Source organism: Camelus dromedarius, chromosome 13 (assembly GCF_036321535.1).
Source record: "Camelus dromedarius isolate mCamDro1 chromosome 13, mCamDro1.pat, whole genome shotgun sequence".
Lineage (NCBI taxonomy): Eukaryota > Metazoa > Chordata > Mammalia > Artiodactyla > Camelidae > Camelus > Camelus dromedarius.
The window spans coordinates 59,888,465-59,914,694 of NC_087448.1; the positions used below are offsets into that span (position 1 = coordinate 59,888,465).

Below are 26,230 nucleotides of genomic sequence, written 5' to 3' on the forward strand. Positions count from 1 at the left end.
CGCGGACGTGGCTGCGTGACCGCTGGCTTGAGGTGAGCTCTCCTGCCCAACTGGCTGACCTCAAACCTTTGGCCCAGGGAGGCGGAGGCTCTTCCTGGGCAGCCGAGCCGGGGTCCTGCCCTCGCGCAGGTCCCCTCACCGCGGCGCGGAGCGGTGCGTGGGACGCGCATCCTCATGAGCTGCCCTTCGCGGACCCAGTCTGGGCGGCCCCTGAGTCCGGCAGCCGTGGGAGACGGAGGGCTGAGTGTCTCCCTCTGGGTTCATCCGTTGGCAGCCGTGGGAACGCTAACTTTATCCGGAGGGATCCGCAAGGGAGGGGGTGGGCGAGGTTCTCCTCCCCCGGCGCTCACCTCCCCTTCGGGGCCTCCCCTCCCCCGCCTCCCGTGGCATCTCTCTCAGAGCATCCTCACTCCGCCCAGCTCGGTGCCAGCTGCGTGGGCTCCGGCTTCGTGCGTTTTCCTTGGAATGCTCCAAAACTCGGCGGAGACCAAGGATATCCCGTTGGAATTTGCCGGGCGTGCGCTCCCCGGGCATAGCACCCGCGCCGCCGGCCTGGAATCGCTCCCTCTTCAGCCGGAAGGTTGCAACTTTGCAGGTAAAGAGGGTGTCGCCTCGGAGCTCCGTCTGACCGGAGCTGCATACACCTCGCCTCCTCCCTGGGATCTCCGTTAAGTTTCTCAAGCCGCCTGGGAAGCCGGCTCGCTCTCGTGAGGCGGACGTCCCCGGGGGGTTCCGAGTTCAGAGGCTCCGGCTGCGTGGCCTCTCTTTAAGGCTCGGGACCGGATCTGCGAAGGTTTCTCTGGTTGAACGGGCTCCGCGGGAGTTTGGGGGTGCTCTCAGCCTCTGGCCATACCCCGCTTTAAAGCAGGGGAGAGGGCAAGAGTGAACCCCCGGTGTGACTTACATGGTAAACAAAGCAGCAGCAGCCGCGCCGCGGAGCTGGGAGGAAGGCTGCTTTCAGCCTGTTATGCATTTAGGGAAGATGGAGAGCTTGGTGGCCCCTGGGTGTATGTAAGTGAGCCCTAGACTCTGGTACCTAAACTGGGGTAATGAAGAAAGCAGAGGGATCAGTATTCTGTCGCCCAATTACACTCTGCGTCATTTCCATCCTCTATCAAAAGGCAGCAACACTTTTATCCGTGCGTGGCTGGACCCAGGCTAGGGGTTCCTAGTTCGCTTGGCAACTGAAATTCCCATTAAGCCAGTGACCCTCTTTGCGACTTGGCTGAATCACTGGCGTTCGCAGCACAACTTGTTGTTCCAGCTGTGAACTCAGCTGTCTTTTGTGATGAGATAACCAGAGAATACCCGAAGGGGAAGGAGGGTGGGAGAAACTGCGGAAAGGGACCTCTGTGTCTTGTCTGGGTCACCATGCTGTATCCACTCTGGTGTATCCCTGTTCACATGGTGTCTTAGGGGGGCCCTTCCCAATTAAGATCCACAGCTATAAAATGCAGCAGGTTGCTTAGTAAGTAAGCACCAAGCCAAAGGAGTGCAAGGAGGCAGAAACAATGTTTACTTGTTTTATTAAAAGGAAATTTAGAACAGACTTGTAAAACTAAAAAAAAAAAAAAAAAAAAAAAAAAAAATTCAGGTCTCATATAATTTCTGGATTTCTATCACAGTAATTATTGCACAAAATATATTACAAATTCTTTAAGAAAATAGGGTAATGAGTTTGTTGTTTTTTTGTTTTTTTTTAAAGAAAAACTCTGAATTAGCGAGAGTAAGAGTGGGTGGATATGTGAAAACACTGAAATCGTCCTCACTGTGTTCTGTTTGGCTGTTTAAACTTGCATTTGTGATGCCTACTTCTATTCACCTGGACAGTAGACAAGAAACACCCCTCCTTTATGTATTGAAGGCAAAAAATTAATAGGATACAGGGATAACTAATAATTCGAATGTTAGTATCCAAATTCAGTAGGTATTGTTAAAGAAGCTCTTTAAAAACTATTTATGAATTAATGTCATTAATGCAAAGCAACATATAGTAGAGGTTAAATTGGCTTTGTCAAAGCATTTCATGCAAATGTCTTGAATTAATGGAGAGTCAGCACAGGTAGAAAAAAAGAAAGCACTTGTATCGTTTGTGAATAAGAGACCACAGAGCTGGAGAGCCTTCACAGAGCTCAGCTGCTCTGCTAAGCTTGCTGTTGTAGAGTGAAGAACCAATAGATTTATGCCAAGAAAGTTACAAAAGAGAAATACCCACAGGTTAATGAAATTGATACATAAGTAGTGTTTAATATTCACTGAAGTAATAAGTATATAGTGAGGTAGAAAGAAAAACTGTTTAAGGCGTAGGGAGATTTGTCATTGCAAATTTAGAAACATTCTTCCACTTAAGTAAGAACTTAAAGGAACATGGGCTTTTATCAAAGCATAGAAGATCTAAGCTCAACAGGTATAAGAAACGTATCTCTTTAGAAAAATCTGTTAAATATTAATACTCTGAAAATCTCTGATCTTGAAAAATAACATGAGTTTCCATTTACTTGCTTAATGGTCATTCTCAAAGATACAAATGGTGGAATTGATGTCCATTACCTATAAGCTTTAAAATTTTGTAATTTTTACATGATTTATTTTTCTGTGGCAGTTATTCCTGGAAAGTCAAGTTCAAAATGCAAAGAGAAAACCATGAGAAAATGAAAATTCTATGTGAATTTTATGGACACTTTGGTTATTAAAATATAAGAGCTCAAATAACTTTCCACATAATATAACCTTTATTAATTTATACTTTACATAAGTAGGAAACTTGCCAGAAACATTGCTTTTGTTCCTTCTGATTTTGAAGAACTTTGAATCTTATTCAGATCACACATTTTACTTTAAAACTTAAATTCTATTATAAACATAATACATTTCTATTGAAGTATAATAATAACCTTTAGGATGTGCTGATTAACCCTACTGAATTAAAAATACTTTCACAAATTTATTGTTGAAAATATTGTCAGAATTTTATGACTGCAGGTTTAATTGCCAGGATAACTTATGGCAATTCAGGTTATCCACATTATATCTAGCAACTGAAAGCTAAAATAATCTACCTTTTCTAATTCATTCATATATTGCAACAAAAATAAAGATATGCACACATTTATTCAGTAGTTAATATTGTGAGTATCAGTGCTCAAAGAGAGAAAGGATTTTGGAAATAAAGATGTAGAAGAAATGCTGAACATTAAAATTAGCTAGGAAAATAAAACTCTGGACTGAATATTTTCTTATGAAAACAGAATTGTTTTACTTTTAAAAACAAGCTAGGTGAAGGCAATATAATAAAGTATTAAATTTCCTTTTTTCAAAATCATATTTGCTGAACATTTTATGAGATCAGAGTCTAGTGTGCATCTTTACTTCTGTGTTTGTCTGGGTTAAACTGAAACCAGTGTTACCTCCTTAACATCTAGGAAAACCCACAATAAGCATTTTGATTCTTATTGAAAATGATGTTGAGGGACAACTCAAAATAAAAACCTTGTCTTTTAGCTTAAGTTATGCTTTATCATTCCCCTCCCCCCAAACACACCCACACCAAATAAACGTTAAATCTGGTTAATTCAACCCAACTTAAATTGGACATTTGCTAGCTAGCTGTGATGAAAAATTGCTTTCGAACATCCTCCCTCTTATGTCTTCTAGTTCTAATCTTCCCAGATGTGTCAAGACCTCAGTATTTTAAGAGATTTGAGAATATTTTGATCAGGGATGTCAGACCACGGCTATATCTTTTTAATCAGCACAAATAGAGACCTAATCTCTGAAAACATGAGTACTACCAAAATAATGCTATGATGAAAAAAACACACGTAGGAAAAGAAGCCATTTATTTGGGAAACAAAGTTAAAGACACATGCACTGAAAATATACCCATTTAAAACTACACAGTTCCATGAACTATTCAATAAATGAGATGATATACTTAAAGTTTTTTTTTTTAAATCTCAAAAATTCTTCTGAAAGTTCAGTTTCACTTAAATAGGAAATGAAACAGAGAGAGTAGTTTCAGTACTTGATCTCCTCTTGTAACTGGACTGTGGATGCTCCCCATTAACATGAGTGTATATTTTGTCAATCCTTTAAGAAATGTTTCCTTTGAAATACAGCAGTGTCCTAGAGTAACGACTCTGTGAGAAGCAACAGAAGACACGCGGGCACAGTTTTACACATAAAAAATAGAAATGTTAATTAAAACATTAATTTAAAAATATGCTTTGATAGCTTTATCTAGCACACTGCATTCTTTTTGAGAACTGGCAAGTGAAGTGTAATGAATCAGATATACATTCATTACATTCTGCCTGCCTGTAGTTTGCTGTTACATTTTTGAAGTGTGTTGAAAAATTTACCATAAGTAATTTCCTTGACAAATATTATCAAGGGTAAGATTTCCTTAAGACAGGGAAACTGGAACTATTATGAAAAAAGAAAAGGAAGAAAATGGGGGGGGGGTTATTATTTATGGGTACTTGGTGTCTGCCAGGAACTAGGCTAAGAACTTGAAATATTTTTTTTCTCCTGTTTATCTTCACAGCTACCTTAACACTAAAGTATTATTACCACCTTTTAAAGGAGCTGAAAAGACTAAATTACTAAAACAAAAACAAAAGCAAAACCACGAAGCTTTTTGGTGGTAGAGTCAGGATTTGAACCCATGTCTGCTTGATTCTGAAGCCCAAACTCCTTTGACTTGATTCTCACAGTTTCTAAAACAAAACATGTAATATCTGAACAAAATCCAGAAATTCATTAGATTTTTACAGCTATTTATTTCTTTAATTTTTCAAATGTTGTAACACAGGACATAAACAACCCCTTTAGGAGGCTAGAATTTCAAACAATACTCTGTTCAGGAAAACTTCAGCAGTTCTGAGCAGAGCAGAAGATGCGCTGCTCAGCTCAAGCAAGTTGTTCTTGGAATTATTTCCTGTCTTACTCCCAAATCTACATGTCATATAGATGGAGAGTAACAAGGTTTATTTTCATAAGTAAAATTCAAGGTAGCACATTTTTAAATAGTCAAGAGATTGTAATTACTACATAAAAAACTGTCATTCAAAACTTTAGAACATCTGTAGGCTGTTGATAACATGTCTTGGTTTACACAAAACATGGTCATGTTAAGACCTGTTAGGTTTCTCTCGTGTCTTATCAATGTCATGAGAAATTTCTAGACAAGCTGTTTTTGTCTTAATTTTAATTGCCTAATTATTTTGAATGCCCCTTGATATTTAATGAGGGAGCACTACTTCATATAGCCCAAAGACATCTGTCAGCTGGTGGCACATTTTAACAAATGTGCATGGGTTTTTTTGTTTTAAACATACACCTGAATTGAAAACTGATGTGCTTATGTCCAAAAACCTATTGACATTGAAGTTGAGGAAATGACTTTTTGGAATATATGTAATGCCATTACAAAAAATTAGCACTGAAGTGGTATCCATTCAGGAGCTGTTTGTTGAGTATTAGTAAATGAATCATTGAAGAAATAGATGAACGAGACACAAATTAGCTCTTCATCTTTGCATTTTCTGGCAAAGCTCCCTCTGTGCAGAATAACTTTTACCTTATTGCTTCCTCAAAATGTTCTCCAAGCACCAAAGCCTAGCTCAATTTCACTGTCTCCTTGAAAGTTTCCTTTTTGTCTCCAGGTGTCGCAAGTATAAATACAAGCCAAACCCTTGTTATATTCTGCTTTGCAGATGGGTAGAGGTCTCTCTGCTGAACTAGATGCAGACTCCTTTAAGAAACCCAGAGGATGCTCAAAAAATATGTTTTTAATTGAATTAGATTGTCATAAGTATTATGCGTTTGTAAGTAAGCATACTCAATTTATTTCACAGTTTTCTAATTCCTAAGTTGACTGAATTGTGAACTTGTTTATCGACTGAAGCCATTATAATAATAACATTGTGCTTATGCGATACAGTACGTACCATATTACTTCCTGTGTTATAAATATAACCTGCCGTCATTTAATGGATATAACGTCCAGTCACCTAGTTACTCCATAATTCTCGTCTTCACCGGACTTACATAACCAATTATTAATGTGCTTTAGTTTAAGTGGTGCTGTACTGGAATTCTGAAAGGGCAGTTTTTTTCTATTACATTGTGAGAAGTGTGGCTAGAACAAGTGTTTCTCAGGAATACATACTGAACTGAAGAAAGCCAGAGACGTTTGAGTGATTACATTTGGTAATCTAAGCTGAGAATTCATGGCTTAATAGTTTCTGATGTCCCGTTGTGGGATGACATGAGCTTTTGCTTTTGGGGGGTTTGGGAGATTTTGTAGTCTTTTTATTCTACTTCATTGAGAGTAAAATTGTTACAAATGAAGGTTTATGACCAGTGTTCAGATACTCTGCTACACTTCTAGTATCTTTTACCTCCAAATAATAGTGGAGAAACAACACCGTTGAGGAAGCTTAAGATCCTGTGCACCAGGCTCATAGTTCATAGCTCATTGCATTGTAATTTTCACTTTCATAGAATTAGGGTTATTAATGGTCAACACAGGCTTATTGAAGGGGTGAATGGAATAAATGAATGCATGGGTGATGGGTCTGTTGTCAGCTACTGTGCTCAGCCTCTGTATTTTAATATGCTGTTCTTTCAAGGAATGGTAACACTCCAATAGTGAATCCCCAAGAATGTGATAGAGGGGTGAGAGGACAGGCAGGAGCATAGTGTACCTTGAGTGGAGGATGGAGGATCCATCCTGCTTTATATACAGTCATCCCTACTGTTTGTGACAGGCTGGCGATCATCTTATGTAAGGATCTCTTTCACGACCAGTCCAGTGAAGGTGCCCACCCTTAAGATCACATTGAAGACTATGCTTTAAATGAATTCTCTTCTGTGGTAGTTGTAGCTTGACAAGCAATTTTGGACCTTGTTTAATTACATATCTATATATATATATATATGTATCTATATGTATCTGCATTTGAATATATACTAGCATTTAAAACCTCCATTTAAATTCTTTAATTAAACATAAAGTATACATATGTATGCCCATCTGTATATACTGTATATGTGTGTGTGTATAAACATATACATAGAGCAATATATAATGCCATATAAGTAATAAAGAATGATAAAGAATGGGAGACAGCTCTCGTGGATGGGTTCTTACAGTACTGCCTACAGAGTAATAATGATCAGAGACAGTGAGATAAAAATTGTTAGCAAAGAGCATAGCATAGCCCCTAAAAGACAACAGAAGTTATTTGCCAGTGTATTAGTGTCCCTGTAGAATAATTAGATACGTAATGAACGACTTGGAAGGTCATCAAAGTCAAAAGTTTTTTTAAGCAAGACTCTCAAATCTTACTAAGTGATTTTTTGAAATATACACATATATAATATATGTAATACATACACACATGTGGAATGCTTTCTGAAGGACTTATGTAAAGCATACGAGTAACTCTTCTAGATGCTGAGAATACAGAGGGGCACATGTTATCTTTTTGTTTAAGATTTCAAACAAAGGATTCTCAAAAACCTCTTAGTATGTCCTAGTGTCCCATATTATCTTGTCGATGTTTTGCTGTTTTATTGTCCTCTTCTCCTGGAAATGGAGAACTCATTAAGGAAATAACACAAGTCATGCTAAAATAAATACAGTCTATACTTGGAATTAAAAAAAAAATAACATTGGGTCATGTTGGAAGAAATCCAAATGCATCCTTTTTGCCTCAAATTATTGTTTCCTATAAGAGTAGGACTTAGAATTTCCAATTAAATTTATATTAACTTTAAATAGCATTATTGACACCCTTAAAGAGGATGCTTTCCTTTTGTACTTAGATGTTACTGAATTACAGTTCAAAGGTGACTTATGCTGGGAGATCAGTTGTTTTCCGTGGTCTTGACAGACTTACGGTGATGCATCCACATGTTGTCATCCCCCTTTGAACCAAAGACGCAAACCTAAGAGAGGAAGCCAGTTTCAGAACTAGGGGTGTAGTGACTTGGAATCCTCACCCCCTTACCCTTTGCTTTGGGGCATAAAAAACTTTGGCTCAAGACAGTCTGAGACAGATGAACCCATTCTAGGAGTTCTCAGTATATCCTGGGATTGTTTTCGAGGAAGCTCTTTTGTCTACAGCTGAGAATGTATCTAACAACTAGAAAGAGGGCATCCACCTCCTAGTCTTAAATATGGCAAACAAAAAAAGGACCAAGCTACATTCATCTTTTTAAAACAGGATTTTTGGGGAACTACATTCCTAGTATTACCCAGTCTTTACCAGAAGTTTTTATTTTCTGAGAGTCATCGTGTGATATAATCAAGTGCCTACCTCTATGCCTCTGAAAGCCTTGATAATTAAAAAGAAAGCAATATTTTTATAGAACACTCAAATGTTAGGGTTATTATGCTCTATAGGATATTAAATAGCTTTGTATCTAAAAAAAAAGAGATATGTCTCTCTGTATGTGCTGTATAAAAAGAAAACGTTGGCAGAGGGAAAAGACTTATTTGCTTATCTGGTTCATTTTAACCTCACAGCTTAACATTTTGATTTGTAATAGGCAAGCTACTTAGAGAACTGAACAGCGTATTTCTATTTAGTACTTCAGCACGTTCTTGGAACAAAGTGAACCAGCAAATGATTTTGCCCTTTCACGAATAAAAAAGCCTTAATGAAAAAACGTTTCATCATAATAGTTCTTATGATAAAGACTTTTTTCCAGCATATAAAATAGCAACAACTTTAACCTGAAGCACAAAAACCGGGTTTTATTCTGTTGTACTTAGCAGTGAACCACTAAAACCAGAGCTTAAAGCATAACTTTCCAGCCTACTTAAATACTTTCTTTCTAGTTATTACACTGCTATTGTTGAAATATTGGGTACAATGAAATCTTAAAAACTGCCTCTTTTTTAGATTAATAGTCAATGGTAATAATTTTTGACAACACAGAATGTATAAGATTTGCTTTATGTTGCAATATTTTAGCCTCTGATTTATTTTTGAACGTAGATCGCTACAAAATAAAATAGAGGTAGGAGACAATTTGATTAAGAAGTAAACAAATTGAGTATTTTAAAGGGAAGGATCTATTGTTGAATAACCCAGGATATGTTCGAAACATACAACCTCGGTTCATTTCAGTTTATGTAAAGAAAGCTATTTGAAAGCTGAGCCACTCACAATGGTTTTAAGAGTCAAGATTTTCTCATCTATAAAAATATACAAGGATTATGTGTCAAATGTTTAATATGATTAAAGATAATCTCTACTCATAAAACGTATTGGTATTTAATAGCTTTTAGGAGTGTTTCAGAGTCTGCCAGAATTTATTTTGATTTTAATCATGATGAAATGGATATGCAGGTATAACAAACCCAGTGACTGCTCAAAGAGTTTCATTTACCCTTTGGTTTATTTCCAATGCAATATTCAGTACTACCTATTGCTTGCACGCCCTCAGTCCTCGTATCTGCAGATGAGCATTTTCAGTTGTCTATTGGTCCATTGTTTATGGCTGCTCCCACGTAGACTGGAGGCTTATGACAGAGGACTGGCCATGTTGGAACCCACATTCCCTGCGGCCTCTACCAGATCAGGGTACTTCCATAGGTAGACGGCAAGTATGATGAACATTGATTTCTCTGAACATTTATAAAATTGTGGTAAGATTTTGTGTTCATGTTAAAATTTAATTGCAACATCTGTTGATATGACCTCTGATAAAATACTATTACCAGTTTCTTTTCTTTAGGTTAGACATAAAGTTTCTTTCCAATATATTTAAGAAAATTTCATATCAAAAGGGCTTGTATGAAGGATTTTAAGAAAGGAGACTTCATATCATTATATTCTTTCTTGTTGTACCAGCAAGTTGTACAATTAACTTAAACTACTGCATTTAAGAATGATCCATTATACTCTCTGCTGCATTATGAGAGGAAAATCATTACATGGCTGGTTCTGGAATTTCTAGCCATTTTTGCGTTTTACACTAAGATGGATGCTGACAACAATCACAAGGATAAACACTATATGAATTCACTATAAAAATCTATATGAATATTTTAAATGTCTGAAATAGCAAAATACTAAAGATATACTACTAATTTATTAATCATAGGCAATCATTCACTTTAAAAAGAATTAACCTTTTAATTTTAATTCATGCAACACTTTCCATGTATCTTCTTTTTTTTAATTTTATTTTATTGAGTTATAGTCAGTTTACAATGTTGTGTCAATTTCTAGTGTAGAGCAAAATTTTCAGTCATGCATGAACATACATATATTCATTGTCACATTCTTTTTCACTATGAGCTAGCACAAGATCTTGTATATATTTCCCTGCGCTATGTAGTATAAACTTATTTATCTATTCTATATATACCTGTCAGTATCTACAAATTTTGAACTCCCAGTCTGTCCCTTCCCACTCCTCTACCCTCTGGCAACCACAAGTTTGTATTCTATGTCTCTGAGTCTGTTTCTGTTTTATATTTAAGTTCATTTGTCTATTTTTTTTTTTAGATTCCATATATGAACAATATCATATGGTATTTTTCTTTCTCTTTCTGGTTTACTTCACTTAGAATGACGTTCTATAGGAACATCCATGTTGCTGCAAATGGCATTATGTTGTCATTTTTATGGCTGAATAGTATTCCACTGTATAAATATACCACAACTTCTTTATCCAGTCATCTGTTGATGGACATTTAGGCTGTTTCCATGTCTTGGCTATTGTAAATAGTGCTGCTATGAACATTGGGGTGCAGGCGTCTTTTAGAAGTAGGGTTCCTTCTGGATATATGCCCAGGAGTAGGATTACTAGGTCATATGGTAAGTCTATTCCTAGTCTTCCATTTATCTTCTTAAAATTCTTAGCAGGGCTTTGAAATTTCTTGCTATTTATTTGAAATATAAATTTAAGACCAACCAATACAAAATATTTATCTGATTATTGATGAGCTATTGATAAGGTACTGTCTTTACTTCTTACCATAGAAGTAGGTGGAAATAAACTTGGGGGACAGTATACTGATCTTTTTAAAAAATAAAATTTTATACATGTTGACCTACATGCATTTGGTGGGGGTGTGGGCTGAGCTGGATAAATTTAATTTTTTTTCAAGAACAATTATAAATCAGTTTTATTTTTTTATTTCAGTTTTCTTTTCCCTTTTTATAATTGCAGATACTATCCCCGCTATCTTTAGATACCCTCTGCTCCTTTGTACCACCATGCCTCTGTGGGCAGCCAAGAATTCTCTTCCTCATGTTTCATGTTAGTATGTTGGCAAAACATTTTCTCAGCTTTTGTTTGATTGAAAATGTTCTTATTCTGGATCTCACTTTTAAAGCTTTTTTAATTGGTTAGAGTATTCCAGATTAGAATTTATTTTCTTTCTGCACTTTATGCCACCCAGTTGACTTTTGACTTGCACCATTTCTGCTGAAACCTCAACCATCAGTCTGATTGTGGCTCCACTGAGGGCAATGTGGTCTGTATTTTTGGTTGCTTTTATGTTTTCTTTTAATCTTTTATTTTCAGTAGTTTTACAATAATGTACCAAAGTGATCTCTTTGGGTTTCTGCTGCTTGGCATTTGGAAAATTTCTTTTTTTTAAATTTTCTTATCTTTCATTGAAGTCTAGTCAGTTTACAGTGTTTATCAATTTCTGATGTGCAGCATAATGTTTCAATCATATGTATACATACATATATTCCCTTTCATAGTCTTCTCATTATAGGTTGCTACCAGATGTTGAGTGTAGTTCCCAGTGCTATACAGTTAGAGACTTGTTTATTGAAACATTTCTTAAATACGGCTTGATATCTTTCATCACTTGTGTAAAATTCTTGGTCATTATCTCTTCAGTGGTAGTATTGCACCTACGAAACGTTTTCCCCCCCAAACGCCTTCAATTACACTTTTTTTCCTTTCTGGTTTGTGCCATATTTCTTGTCTTCTTTTAATTTTTCTTTTAATGTATTTCCATACATTTTTGCTTTCTGTGCTGTAATCTGGGCAATTTTAATAGCTTTGTCTTCCTATCCATGAATCCTTTTTTTTTTTTCTCATCATGGCCTACTTGCTGCTAAAGTCACTTATTAAGTTGTTAATTTCAATATTGCATTTTTTTTGCTTCCAGTATTTTAATTATTTTTCATACATTTTAGACCCCCTCATAAAATTTTCTGTTTTTCCATCTAATTTCTGAATATTGTTGAATAACACATTTAAAGACTGATTGTGATAACTCCAATTACAGGGTCATGTGTTGACTGGATGTTCTTAATTTTTTCTTAGAATGCCACATACGTTTTTATTTAAAGGTGAAAAATATGTATCAACTATTGTTGAATTGTTGAGGATACACTCTGTGGTCTGGCAGGTAGATAAGATGGAGCAAACATCTTAGTCCAGTCATAACCTGAGCTCATGAGAAGCTAATTTTCAGATTTTGCAAGTCCCTATGAACCCCTGGTTGACCTCATTGAACATTATAGGATCCCAGGGTCTGGGAACTTTGACAGTTAAATAAGACCACTTCTCCTTGCAGGTTCCCAAATAAGGAATTCAGTCTCTGCATTTTTGTGAGATTGATGAATACCCTGCTCTGAATTTCAGCAGCTTTCTGCTAAGTGCCTCGCTTATTTTCCTACAAAGCTTAAGATTTTAACAAATGCTTTTCAAAATGAGCTGCTGAGTGTGAGACACACTTCCATCTGTCTCCCTTCTTACCAGGACTTGAGAACTTTGTATTTGCGTTGGCAGATGCCATGAGGGGAAACGTGGTTTGTGGAAGGTCAAACCATCTCTCTGTGGTTTCCCTCTAATGAGATCTTGGCTGCTCAAGTCCTGGTTATCTCTGCAACTCTTCTTTAGGCAGAGGTTTGTTTGCTTGTTTGTTTATATTTACCCAGCTTTTCTAAATGTTAGAAGGGATGTTAGTTCATTACATGCCATTCAGTCATAGAAGCAGTACTTCTTTCATATTTTTAAGTTAATGCTGAAAAATTTTGTCAAATGTTTAAAAGAATAGTATAGTGCAGATGCATAATTGTACCCACAGAGGGATGAATACAGCTATTGCAAAGGAGTCTTGGAATCTTTAACCTGAATTTTGTTGTTGTTGTTGTTAGCTCAGAAGTAACATTATTGCAAAATTACCAAGTCTTTGACCTTAGATACTAAATGACCATTTTAAAGTTATTTTGTATAAAAGAAAAAATTCTAAATAAAACCATATTAATGTGGCTCAAATGAGCTGTAATTAAGTTCCAACTAATAGCTCTTTCTTATTGAATAACAAACACACTGTTAACTGAACAAAAAGGAGAGGCAATATAATGCAGTAGCAATTTGACCTCTTTGTTACTGAGGTGAGGTTTTTTTCAGGCCTGTGGTTTCCTGAGTAATCTTTACTTCTCCCATCTGAAGTCCATTATACAAGGGTGGGAGAATGTCATCGCTCACTGCTGTTAGTGTTACATTTATAACTGTTGTTGCTAAAATTGCCTTAAGGCCTGATAGAATATATTTTCTTGGAGATGTTCTGCAGATGTACCAACACAATAGGACACCAGATCATATAACTTAAGACATCATTCAAACCTACCTGTGGAAACTCATCTCTGAATTTACCATCAGTATCATTGCAGCATATGATTAATATATCTGCTGGTTGTGTTCATATGGTCCAGATCAGACCTTGCTTACCCTGAGATGTGCGTCATTGTCTTTTTAAAAAAAATACACATTGTAGTTTTATTCTGTGCAAAAGGGATTCTGGAGTGGATGAGGGTGGGCTGTCTTTCCAATACACAGTGTACAGACTCAACACTGAGGAGTCCCAACACAGAGTGGTCTCAGCTCCAGCCTGACAAGTGAAAAGTTGTCAGGACTGAACTTTCTATGGCTGGAAAATCTTAAGTTTTTTTCCACAGCCCCTTCCAGCTTAATAATTGGCTTTAAATACAATGGGATTTTATTGGATGGTCTGGGGAAAGGATCATTTATGTTTGCTCAGAAGAGAATGAGGAGCTAGATTAAATTCTATACTGGATGCTGGTTGGCTGTGTCCCGGAAGTGAGATGCACATTTGTCTTTTGGGCTGACGTTCCTAACCTGTCCCTCAGCCCACAGTCTTATGCCATGGTTGTGTCCATGGTCCTGAACACCTGGAAAAGAGTTCATCTCATAGTCAGCAACGAGGGTGCCATCTCTGAGCATCAGGAGAACCCATCCTAAAGCCAGACTTTCCTTCCCATGGAACATGGTGGCCACCAACCAAGATTCATCCAAGACTGAGATTCATCCAAGTTGTGTGTGTATAGCAAGCTTGTTCTTTTTTATCCTTAGTAGTATCGCATGGTGTGGATGGAACACAGTTTTCATATCAGCTGGGACAATGCCATGGACAGGCTGAAAGGCATGAAGATCCAGGATCTCACTTCCCCACTGGGCTACCTTCCTGCTCAGGACATGAGCCTCCGTAGCTACACACCCAGTATTCAACCCCGGAAGCCCGCAGATTTCATCTACCTGCAGGGATTCAGGCCCACAGGGTGGGCTGTGCTGGGACTTCGGTCAATTTCCTGGCATATCCGGAGGGAGATATCCAGGCTTCCCCAAAAGTTGTGGGGTGCCATCTGGAGGACTTTGGGGTTATATAACCTTTGCCCAAGACAGTCTTTGCGGAAAGAGCAGATATTTGGGTTCTCTCTAACCTGAGTCAGAGAGCGACTTCATTTCTACTCCACAGACCTGTAAAAAAGCAAGTACTTTAGTCTTTAATTCTTTGTGACCTGAGTACCACTTTCTTTCTTCTCTATACATCATGTAGATTTGCTGGAAGGCCATCACGCCACTTTTATCAGTACGAGTGACCAAATACACCACCTCACAGATCCGAAGGCTTTCTTGGATAATGACTTCAGTAGCCTCTCAGTGATCTCTTACCTGGCTCTGCTTTTCCCCAGATGATGGAACAGAGGGCGGGCTATAGAATTGGAGGGGCCCATTCTCCGTTTCTGGTCTTCTTAGTGAAGACTTCAAGGCCCATCCTTCTCTGTATGCTATGACATGCCCTCTGGTGAGACCTTGTGCTCTTACAGGCAACAAGAATAGTGCAGACAAAGGGAGAAGTCAGGAACTTGAATTCCTCCCCGCTTCATACACTCCCATCTCTGCTCCTTCCTTGTCTGCTTTTTCTGTCGGCCGTGATGCTCCAAGGATGCTGTCATGACTGCAGTTTGTATATTACAGATTTTTCTACTGAAGTTTCTTGATGGCCAAAAATATTTATGCTGTACATATTTTTTTTACAAACATCAATTTCAAGACATAATTCTTCCACAGCCTAATTGCAAAGGCTCAGGACTGAAATCCTCTTTGTGCCATTAAGTAGCTGAAACTTTAACCCTACTGAGTTCAATTTCTGTGTTTTGTAAAGAGTCTCACACCGAGTATATGTTTTCCTCAAATCTTCTAGTCCTTTGCTTTGTAATATCACGATGGAGCTTACAGTCACATTGCAATCCCCTGAATATACAATTATCATGCTAAGTAACTAGTTGGCTTTCCAAGATTCTGGAACTTCAACAGCTCAGAGTATGGGAAGTTTAATGTGTTCTGACAGTGGCTAGAATGAAATTTTCCAACTTTTTTTTTCTGAAAATGGTAGCAATGTAACATGAGCTAACATTTAATGAGTGATTAGTCATGGCAGCTCCTAAGCTGGTTGGTTTGCCTGCATTATCTTGTCTTATCAGCCTCACGACAGTGATCATCAACCCCTTTTTTCAGATGAGGAAAATAAAGGCTTAGAATGGTTAAACAGCTTTCCCATGTCACCTAATTATTATGTAGTATAGCCCTGAATTAAACCCAAACCTGACAAATTCCACAACCAAGTTTCTTAACAATTATAATGCAAGTTTGAAATTTGAAGCATTTTCTCAAAGTGCCCACATGAGCTACTGAGCAACCTTTGGTTTTGTTTGTCAGTCTTAGAGCATATGACATCACATTTCCAAAAGCCTTTCTTGGTTTTATAGCACTTGCTAAAGGTATTAACTTTTGAAGGACTGGATTTAAATCCACTTGTACCAGGTCTAGGAAAACACAGTGTCCTTATTCTTTACTTTTTATTTATTATCCATAGTTATTAATGTCAATTTCAGGAAGGATCACCAAAACTTTATCTTTCATACTCTTTTCAAGTGTATTTTAAACAGGATTGTTCCAAGATCTGCCCCTTGATTTATATTTAAACACGTGGTGTGTGTGTGTGTGTGTGTGTGTGTGTGTGTGTGTGTGTGTGTATGTTTTGAAAGACACCATCTCTAACCACTAGGAACCATTAATTTGTTTCCCATCACTATAATTTTGTCATTTTTGAGAGTGTAATATAGCTGAAACCACACAGTATTTGACATTTTGATCTTGGCTTCTTTCACGCAGTATAATGCTGTTGAGGTGCATCCGTGTTATTGTGTCCATCAGTAATTTGTTCCTTTTTATCGATGAGCAATGTCCCATAGTGTGGATGAACCACACATTGTTTAACCATTCACCCACCGAAGGACATCTGGGTTTTTTCAGGTTTTTGCCATCACCAGTAACACTGCTCTAAACATGTGTGTACAGATTTCTCCGTGAACACGAGTCTTCATTTATTTGGGATACATGCCCAGAGTGTAATTGTTGAGTCAAATTATAGTTGCACATTTTATCTTTTTAAGAAACCACTAAACTATTTTTCAGAGTGACTGTCCTACTTTACACTCTGAGCAGCAATGTATGAATGGTCCAGTTTCTCCCCATCCTTACCACACAAGGATGTGGAAACGTGGGAGAAATTAACATCCTTGCCTCAATGTCATTACTGTTTTTCATTTCAGCCATTTCAGCCATTCTTCTGGTAGTAATGTCTCATGGTAGCATTAATTTGCATTTCTCCAATGGCTTATGGTGTCAAACATCACTTTATGAGCTTATTGGCATCTGTATGTCCTCTTCCATGGAATGTCTCTTCCTGTCTTTTGCACATTATCTAAGGTGTTTCTGTTTTTGTTTTTCAGGGTTGAGATTTGGAGTTAATTTAAGTATCTGTGTACTCGTCATTTATCTGCTATGGTTTTTCAGTATTTCCTTCAAGTCTGTAGCTTGTCATTTCAGCTTCTTACCCGAATCATATGCAGAGTAAAAGTTTTAATTTTGATGAAATTCAACATATCATTTTTTTTCTTTTATAGCACTTTCTTTTTAAAAAGAAAAAAATAAAGCATAGAAAAAATAAATGATTTACTCAGATCCTCACAGCATTGACAACCAGCTTCCTGCCTTCTTCTCTTGCCTTCAGTCATAGTATTCCTGAGCTGGGTATCAGTCAGCTGTCCCCAGCCATCTGCTCACTCCTAGGCCACTCGCATTTCTGTTGACATACTAGTGTAGCATAAGAGAAAATTTTGTCTTATATATTTTTGATTAAATGCGCATATGCTTATTATGATCGTCTGTAAATCACCTGTCATTAGGTACAATTCAGTATAGTTTTAACTGTTTTTTTATTCTATTTTGTATCATTTCAAAAGTATTTACAATGCATCATCTCAAGCCACTGATATAACATTTTTGCTTTCGTGGTGATTAGAAGTAGGTGGGTCTGTCTTGAATTCCAGATTCAAGATGAAATCATTAATCGAGTAGCAAAAAAATTCCGTTAAAAATGACTCTGGATTCATAGGGCAGGAAATAGATTCCCAGGCCAATACTCAACTCTGTAGTGATCAATATTATGGTTATTATAATGCAAATGAATCTTAATGATTTTCAACTGTAGAATCCAACTTTAGACAAAAGATAGAAGGCCAACTTTGGTGACAGGACCTACTGGAAATGTTATAAAGTTGAAAATGTGTAAGTAAATTTATAGCTCATTGAAGTCAGGAAGTAAAAGTTAAAACAAGAACAGTACATTGAATATAAATTTATGAATATTATTTTGCGAAAATACACTATGGTTTGAACCATATGAAACTGCCTATATGTGATGATTTTTTATATAAAAATGACTACATCATATGATTCAACCTAATACTAAAATAATTATCAACATTAGAAGGAAAAAGTAGAGAAGGATGAGAAGAGATGGTTTAGGTGAATGAGGTTTTTGTCCTTCATAGCAGCGTATCAATAGAAAAGTGTCTAAAGAATTGCATCAAAATATTTTTCTTATAAAATTGACCATTGCAGTTAACTTTCATATACCAATCAAATTCATACTCACAACTATCTAAATATTCTTTCAACTTTGTTGTGGTATAATCACAAATAAAATTGTAAGATATTTAAAATGTACATTGTGGTGATTTGATATAAGTGTATGCATTGTGAAAGGATCCCTCCCATTTAGCTGAAGTATCCACCACCTCACATATTTATCTTTTTTTGTGAGAACATTTAATCTACTCTCTTAGCAAATTTCAACTATACAGTACAGTTTTACCCACTGCAGTCACCAAGTTATACATGAAATCTTCAGATTTTACCCATAACAGAGCTGAAAGTGTATATCCTTTTAGCAACCTCTCATTTTCCCCACCGCCACATCCCAGCCCTTATCAGCCACTTTTCTCCTATTTCTATGAGTTTGACTTTTTTTTTTAGATTCCACCTATAAGTGAGACCATTAAGTGTGTGTCTTTCTCTGTCTGTCTCATTTCACTTAGTGTAATGCTCTCAGGGCTCATCTATATTGCCACAAATGGTAGGATTTCCTTCTTTGCCGTGGCTGAATAATATGCCATTGTATGTGTGTGAGTGTACACATGTATCTCACATCTTCTTTGTCCTTTTCATCCATTGATGGACACTTGCATTGTTCCTGTATCTTCACTATGGTGAATAACGCTGCAGTGAACATGAAAGTGATGGAAGTTCAGATAACACTTTGACATCCTCTTCTCATTTCCTTTGGACATTTACTCCCATAGATCATATGATGGTCCTATTTTTAATTTTTTAAGGAAACACATGAATATTTGAAAACAAACCCTTCTTTTATCTTCTTTGAATAATATCTGCATTAAAGATTTCTCATTTTTAATAATCCTCTTCATTTGAAGCATTGCGTTTCTAAAGCCTTTTATCTGAAATGGCTGGAAATGCTTTTTCCTGTAGTACCAGATACCTGACAATGGTAACAATGAAAAGGCAGAATTAAATAATTGATGTGGTTTCTTCTGGAACCAAGCTCTGTTTGATTTGATTTGTCTTCCCAGCACTTTCACTGACATGACCTGTCAACCAGAGTTGTCGAGTAAAGCAAAGGCATCAAAACACAAGAAAATGCATATTCTTTTCTGCTTGCAAAAATTCTGCTTGAGGTCAAATTTGTGTCTGAAAATTAATTATTGATGATCTGGCTAATAAAAGATCATATTTCAGACTCAAATCTGATTGTTTTTACAGTAAATTACCCAAGGCAGATGGAATGTTCTAGTTGATGGAATATTATGGTTAACAGCATTCGAAAACAATGATAGCATAATGACACACTTACACAATGTCTGTCGTTTTGAATTTTGCTAAACCACATTAGTCGTTTAGGAGAAAGTGATTAAAAGCCTCAGATTTTATGGACAGAGGCCCCAGGTTAATCCTTGACCCTCACATTCACTAGCTGGATAACCTGGTATAAATTACTTAATATTTCTAATCCTCAGGTTTCTCATCTAAATATCTACTGAGGATCAAAGTATCTACTGAGCACCATTTACTTCTCTTCCAAGGACTCAAAAATGTAATTTTCTGAGACAAGCCTGCCAATGTTTGTTTGTTTGTTTTAATTAAATGCAAATTTATTAAGAATTTCAAATTGCTTATTTCAAATGTCTAGAATGGAGGAGAACCATTTTGGAACTGGAGAGATGACATGATTGAACACTGATATCCCTTGAAACTCCAACTTGATTAAGAAAACAATTCTTCTGCAAACCACATCCCCCCGGTATCACAAGACACAACAGTGTCTACCTTTTCTCTTTGGCAATAGCCATTTCCTAAGAGAATGGGGTCGGGGGTGGGGTAGTGATTCTGCTACTTCTTTAAGTTCATTAATGCCAACGTTTTCATTTTCATTTCAGTTTCATTAAAGACCTTTTAAACGGTCATGGATGTTAGGCATTCCAGTGAACCTTTTCAACATAATGCTGAGATAATAATTGGGAAGCATGGCTTTGAATTCATAGAACATTATTTCATTATGCTCATTTCTTCCTTTAAATTCTTAAGAAAGAGAGCATAATCTTACAAATGTACTTCTAAATAAGCAGTCGAAGAAGAAAAGAAATAGATGTGAGAGGAACAAGACTTTTTAGCACCTGTCAGACTGAAAGGAGTCTGTAATCAGACCTCCTATGACCAACAGGCTGTCAGAGTCTCCTTTGAAAATAAGTAAAAATCACATTTGCAAATCAACAATTTGCAAACCTAAATTTGTATCATTTAATTGAAGATCTCAAAGTATTATTTCAAAGGGCTTCTTAAGCCTTTCGTTAGTCACCGTAGGCTAGATGCTTTTATCTCCTTTAAAACAGTTTGTCATTTATTTCAGAAACAGAATTGACACCAGTGAGAGCAATAAGTGATCACGATTCCATTTGGAAGGATGAAAAGAGTTTTCTGTTTGTTTCTCTTTGGATGTGGCAACACAGTGAACGTCTGTTGACTTAACATAAGTTGATTTAGTCCCTTTATAGTGGGTCCAGAACAGAGCTGTTCCATAATGTGGGTAGGACAGCGGACAAAGAACCAAGTGTCCTCAAGCAGTTTGTAACGTTTCACGTTGTTTTATAGTCCCCGTGTGTTTTTCTTAAAAAAGATACTAGGATTTTATGATTTTGATTATGCCTCAGGTGCAATTGGATGGAATTCTTGATTTTCAACTAGTTTAAGTAACAACACTGTTACTATTATTAATATTTGTATTAACATGATTATTTTGCTGGCAGAGGCTGAAAAGTGAATGTGACACTTTTAAGCATCCATACTGTAGGGAACTGTTTTTGATAAGTTTCCAATCTAAATGCTCAAATGGAACATTTGCGTAAGAATCAGCCGCTCTTCTGTGCAGAGAGATGAGATTATTACGAGCTTTGATGGCCCCTCAGGAAGGAAGGGTTTGAGGTGTGGGAAGAATTATTATAGCAATTTGACAAGCTCTGCGTCTATAGGGGAGATGGAGGCAGAGGGGAAGGAAGTGTGTTGGACTCAGTTTGAAGTCTTCATCAAGTATGAAGAAAGGGCAGGGAGAGAAGTCGGCACATATAATAATTGCAACTTTTTCATAGAGCATCTGAATTTATAAAGTGCCCCAGAAATCATTTTTTCCTATAAGCTGATTTAAGCAATTTTTTTTGCAGTTTCTTTCATGGACATTACTAAGGTTAGAGTTTTGATTAGATAGTTCTTTGGGAATAGGGACTGAGAGTGTCAGGACTCAAGAAGGTGAAGAATAGCATGTTAGCACATCCTGGTGATTCCGAGTCAGCAGAGGCTGGCCAGGGGCACTACAAGGACCCGGGGCCAAGGGGCCCGAGCCTGGTGGAGTGTGAAAGGAAGACACAGGAGGCTTAAGTTTAGACTTGATGCTGGTAAAGGAACATGCCAACTCCCTGATTCATCAGGTCAAACTGGGAAGAGCAAAGGTTATAATCATTCTGCTGACCCCTCACTTTGGCTCTAACGATCATGCAGCCTCAATTAATTCTCTTTTTAACTGCAAAACACAAAAGTTTTCATCAGTCAGATGCACAGGCCTGAGAAGTTAACAGAAACAAGGGGGAGAGTTTTTCAGATACATGGATGTCATCATAATTGTCCAAGGAATTATTCATTATTTGTATTCTAACTTCCCAGTATACATGTTTGCAACTGTATATCTGAGCATCTTTAGTATCAATAAAGGTTTGATAAAGTACCAGTAGTTCTCCGGGGAATAATAACTGCAAACAACACCCCCCCCCCCCAATTTTAGCTTATTTTGTCTTTTTCCTTTAATTAGGCTCAATAATTACTTTGTTCTGTACAGTAATATCAAGAGGCCACCTTTTGATTTGTACTAAAATTGAAGTGAACACAGGGAGATTACACTGCCAATACTCCTATTGGCAACAGTGCAGTATGTCAAAGATGAAGGTGGAGGAAGACAGCATACTTGATAACTCTGAGTTGCAATACTCTTAATTGTCTGATACTCTTATATACTAGCAATATTGTGTGGTGCTGAGACAGGAGGGGAGTGGGCAGGGCACAGCCATTAAAGGAATGACGCAGCAATTAGCACCAAGATGGCAGGAGATCCAACTCCCAGTAGACCTTGAGGCCCAAGATGGCGGGAGATTTGACTTCCAGTAGACCTTGAGCTTCATTATATGCTCATTGTAATGTACTGGTGTAGTAAATGGCACTCCCACAGGCACCATGACGGTTCCAAGGCTGATCATAAAAGGTCAAAAAGTGGGTGGTGGCCCAGTTCCTGGGAATCCCAGCCAACACGGTGTTGGAATAATCTTCCCACTTGTTAGCATATGAAGTTACCAAGCCCACAAAAAGTAGCAATCCCCACACCTCAGGGCCACTCTCCCTTCTGAGGAAGATGGCCTGCGTTCTGCCCATGGAATGTGTATCTCCTAGGCCCCTCTGTCGCTCTCTGGCCTGCTGAGACGGCCTGCACTCTATCTGTGGAGTATGTATCTCTGTGAATAAATCTGCCTTCACTCTGCTATGGCTCCCTCTTGAATTCCTTCCTGTGCAAAGCCAAGGACCCTCACTGGGTGGGGTGCATCCCAGGGACTCAAAGGAGAGCTGGGAAACGGCTGTCCTTTCACCCCACGTTTTCCTGTATCAGTACCTACTCCAGAATCTTTTCATATTTTCTGTTTAGATCCATGTCCATTAGGCTTCTAACTGAACTCATCAAACCTAACCAAGGCCTCATTCATTCTCTGTCAAACTTCCCTTCCATTTTCCCATGTGTGAGACTGCACACTTACTCCTTCTCTGGCTTTGTCGTCTTCTGACTCTACCTTCTGTTTCAGGGACATTTCTGATTCTTTCCAATTCCACTTAGGAATGCATTTACCTTGATCTCAAGGAAAATGTTTTTATTTCTCAATGAGACAGTGTTTAAAGAGTGGGATTTCTCATAGCTAAAGACATCAAAAAGAACTCTACTTGCTGGGCTCGACTGCAAGATTTCACTCTTAGGAAACGTCCTGATGAGTTGACATTCAGTTGGCTCTTCTGACTTGTTATCATGAAGTTCATTGTGAAATATAATATGCAAGGCTCTTGACAGCAAATTTTAAATCATAGGTTCAGAATTTGGGGTGTATTTGATAATACCCAGACTACTATTAAACAGCGTCCCAACTTTATAAAATCACAATCTTCCAAAACGTACCCTACAAAAGAACAAAACCTAGGGGTCACATATTATCAAGAGAAGAGTCTCTTTCCAACCAGGCACTAGAAACTCGTGCCTGCTGGAGGCGTTCTGTACATAGGCATCCTTACTGTAAATGGAAATGAAAATCACGGACTCATGTTTAAAGGAGTAGAGATTGCTAACTCAAAAATTCCTCAGAGAAGGCTTTACTGAGAGGAGACCATATATGCAACATGGTAGCAGCAGTAAAGATATATTCACTTTATTATGTAAAGTGACATGCAATTTGCCATTGATGGAAACAGGTTGCCTGCAGCCTATGTGCATTGCCAGAATCCATCATGTGAAGCAACACACACCCAGAGACAGTACTTCCTGCTTATAGAACAAGAAGCACTAATCAGTAGCATCCATTACCACGTTAATAAAAATAGTGTAAAGCATTTTCAGTAAAAGCAGAAGAAACCTGAATTCTTTCACACAGAGTATTCTAAGGGGGTTAAATAAGAAGATCCATGTGTTCCCTTCCAGATTTGAAATCCTGTGATCTTTTAAATGATGTATTTATAATAATCTATGCCATATAAAAATAAAGTACCAACAGTTTGAGACTGTCAGAGCATTTTTTGGCAGTTAAGAATCATATATAATTAATTTCTCATTTACAGGTTGTTAATACAGCTCTCAGCTGTTAAGACATGTCCTTATGGAAATATTCTAATTATCTTTTATGTGTCTTTATGTGTGAAGTCATTTGGACACATTACTTCTAAACCTGTTTCCTCATCTCTAAAATGGATATACTTCCTCCTGGGATTTTTAGAAAGATTCATGTAAGTGAAAACACTTTGAAACAGTAAAATATTATGTATAGATAGTCAAATTATATTTACAATTGTTACTCACTTTGCCATTATAGTTCGTTTCAGAGTATCAAGTGTAATCTTACGTACTTTTTAAAATTCTCAAACATTTTATTGTTATTATAGATTCACAAAGTGAAATTTGAAGAAATATAAAAATCTTTGTACCCTGTAAAATACAATATAAATCGTTTTAGTTACAACTATTTCACGATAAAGGTAATGACCCTTTATAAATCCATCATAATTCTTTTTTTGTTCCTGTTAATAAGAACTGCTATCCACTCTTCATAGATCTTTTCAGTTCTTATTGAAGAGCAAAACAGTGCGGGAGTAAAGAGTGTGTTTATACTGTTTGTTTATACTGTAAAGAGTGTGTTTATAAACCCAGACTGCCTGGGTTTGTACCTCGGTTCTACCAGTTCCTAGGTGTATGATCTTAGGGAAATGTCTTAATCTCTCAGTGCTTCAGTTTCCTCTTCTATAAAGTACTTATTACTTCCTCTTGGAGTTGTTGTAAAAATTAAATGAGCTAGTGTATATAAAGTGTGTGGGAAGGCTTAGAACATACTAGAGCATATTAAGTACCCAGTGAGTGTCAGTTTTTTTTACTGTGGTCTTTCTCTGGAAGTTTGTAACAAGTTCCCTCCTCCATATAGTTCCTTCTTCTTAATACAGGAAGGGTTACTTAAACATGAGGACCATCAAGAATCCTACTGTCTACGTTTAACGTTCCAGACACTTCTGCACTGGCTTCGTGATTTTGTGGCCTCTAGACTGTAGCCCCCAGGAGCCACGCCCAATTAGCTAGAAGATTTGAACTCCAGCATTAACAAGATGTTTGTCTCAATGGCCTTCGTCACGGCCCCTGCACACATCTCAGCTCAGCTCTTTCTTCCCGCGCTCCAGCCACACGGGCCTTCATGCTGAACCCGGAGTGAACAAGCCTGCCTCCTCCTAGTCTCAGACCCTTCACTCAGTTACCTTCCTCTGCTGGTGTTGTCGTTCTCTTCCATCTTCCCAACCTCCCTCCTTTTGTCACTCAGGTTCCGACAGGCTTCCCCCAACACAGTAATGGAGCTAAAGTAGCCACGTAGGTTCTAGGTATGACGTCACCACTTCTACTTGTCTGCACTTCCTCGTGGTCCTCGTGATTATCTTGTTAAGTTTGTTCTGTGTCTCCTTCCCCATCGTGAGATAGAAGTTCCATAAAAACAATGGTGTTACTGAACTCTGGTCCTGCTACTCAGTGCTCGAAAATCAATACCCAAGAGAGAGACAGGTGTTGGTAGAAAGGAAAGTTGCTTTTAATCAGAACGCTGGCAATCTGGGGAGATGGTACACTCAGTGTCCCCCAAAAACCGTCCCCCAAGATTCTGCTCTGCCGTGAAAGTTTTTAAAGCGCAAACAGGAAGTAATCTCGGTTGATAATTGAGAAATGCCCTGTGATCAGAGCCACGCCACCCCACAACTGCGTGCAGAGTCGTCGACTTCTTGTGACCTTTCCTTAGATGCTGTCTTGTTCACACAGTTTGTGAGATCACAGAAGGGAAAGCTGGAGAAGAGATCTGGTCATCTGCTAATTACTTATTCTTTATTGCTACTTCTTTGACCTACGGCAAGAACCAACAAGTTAGGCCAGGTATTGTGTGATCAAAAAATTTGAAAAGTGTGCGTGGGGGGCGCCTGGTTTAAGGTTAGTAACCAGACAAAAGGGACCTCCTGCAGAGAGCTCTTTCCTGCCAAAAGCTGCTTCCAGTGCCTACAACTGACTTACTCACTTACCGCAGTATTCTCAGCATATTATACAGTGTCGCCTGCTAACTATGCATTACATATTTACTGAATGCGGAAATGAAAAAGATGAATCATGTACTTCAGATAAAATGCCAGAGCAATTTTCATA

The 26,230-nt window shown here is 37.7% G+C and overlaps 1 protein-coding gene across 1 annotated transcript in view; it reads left to right on the forward strand.

Annotated features, from left to right (window-relative positions):
* Positions 1 to 202: 202 nt before the first annotated feature.
* Positions 203 to 26,230, forward strand: part of TRPC4 (transient receptor potential cation channel subfamily C member 4) — a 166,907-nt gene continuing 140,879 nt past the window's right edge. Inside the window, exon 1 of the mRNA XM_031465903.2 lies at positions 203 to 595. The gene's annotated coding sequence lies outside the window, so the exon portion shown is untranslated. The remainder of the gene's footprint in view (positions 596 to 26,230) is intronic.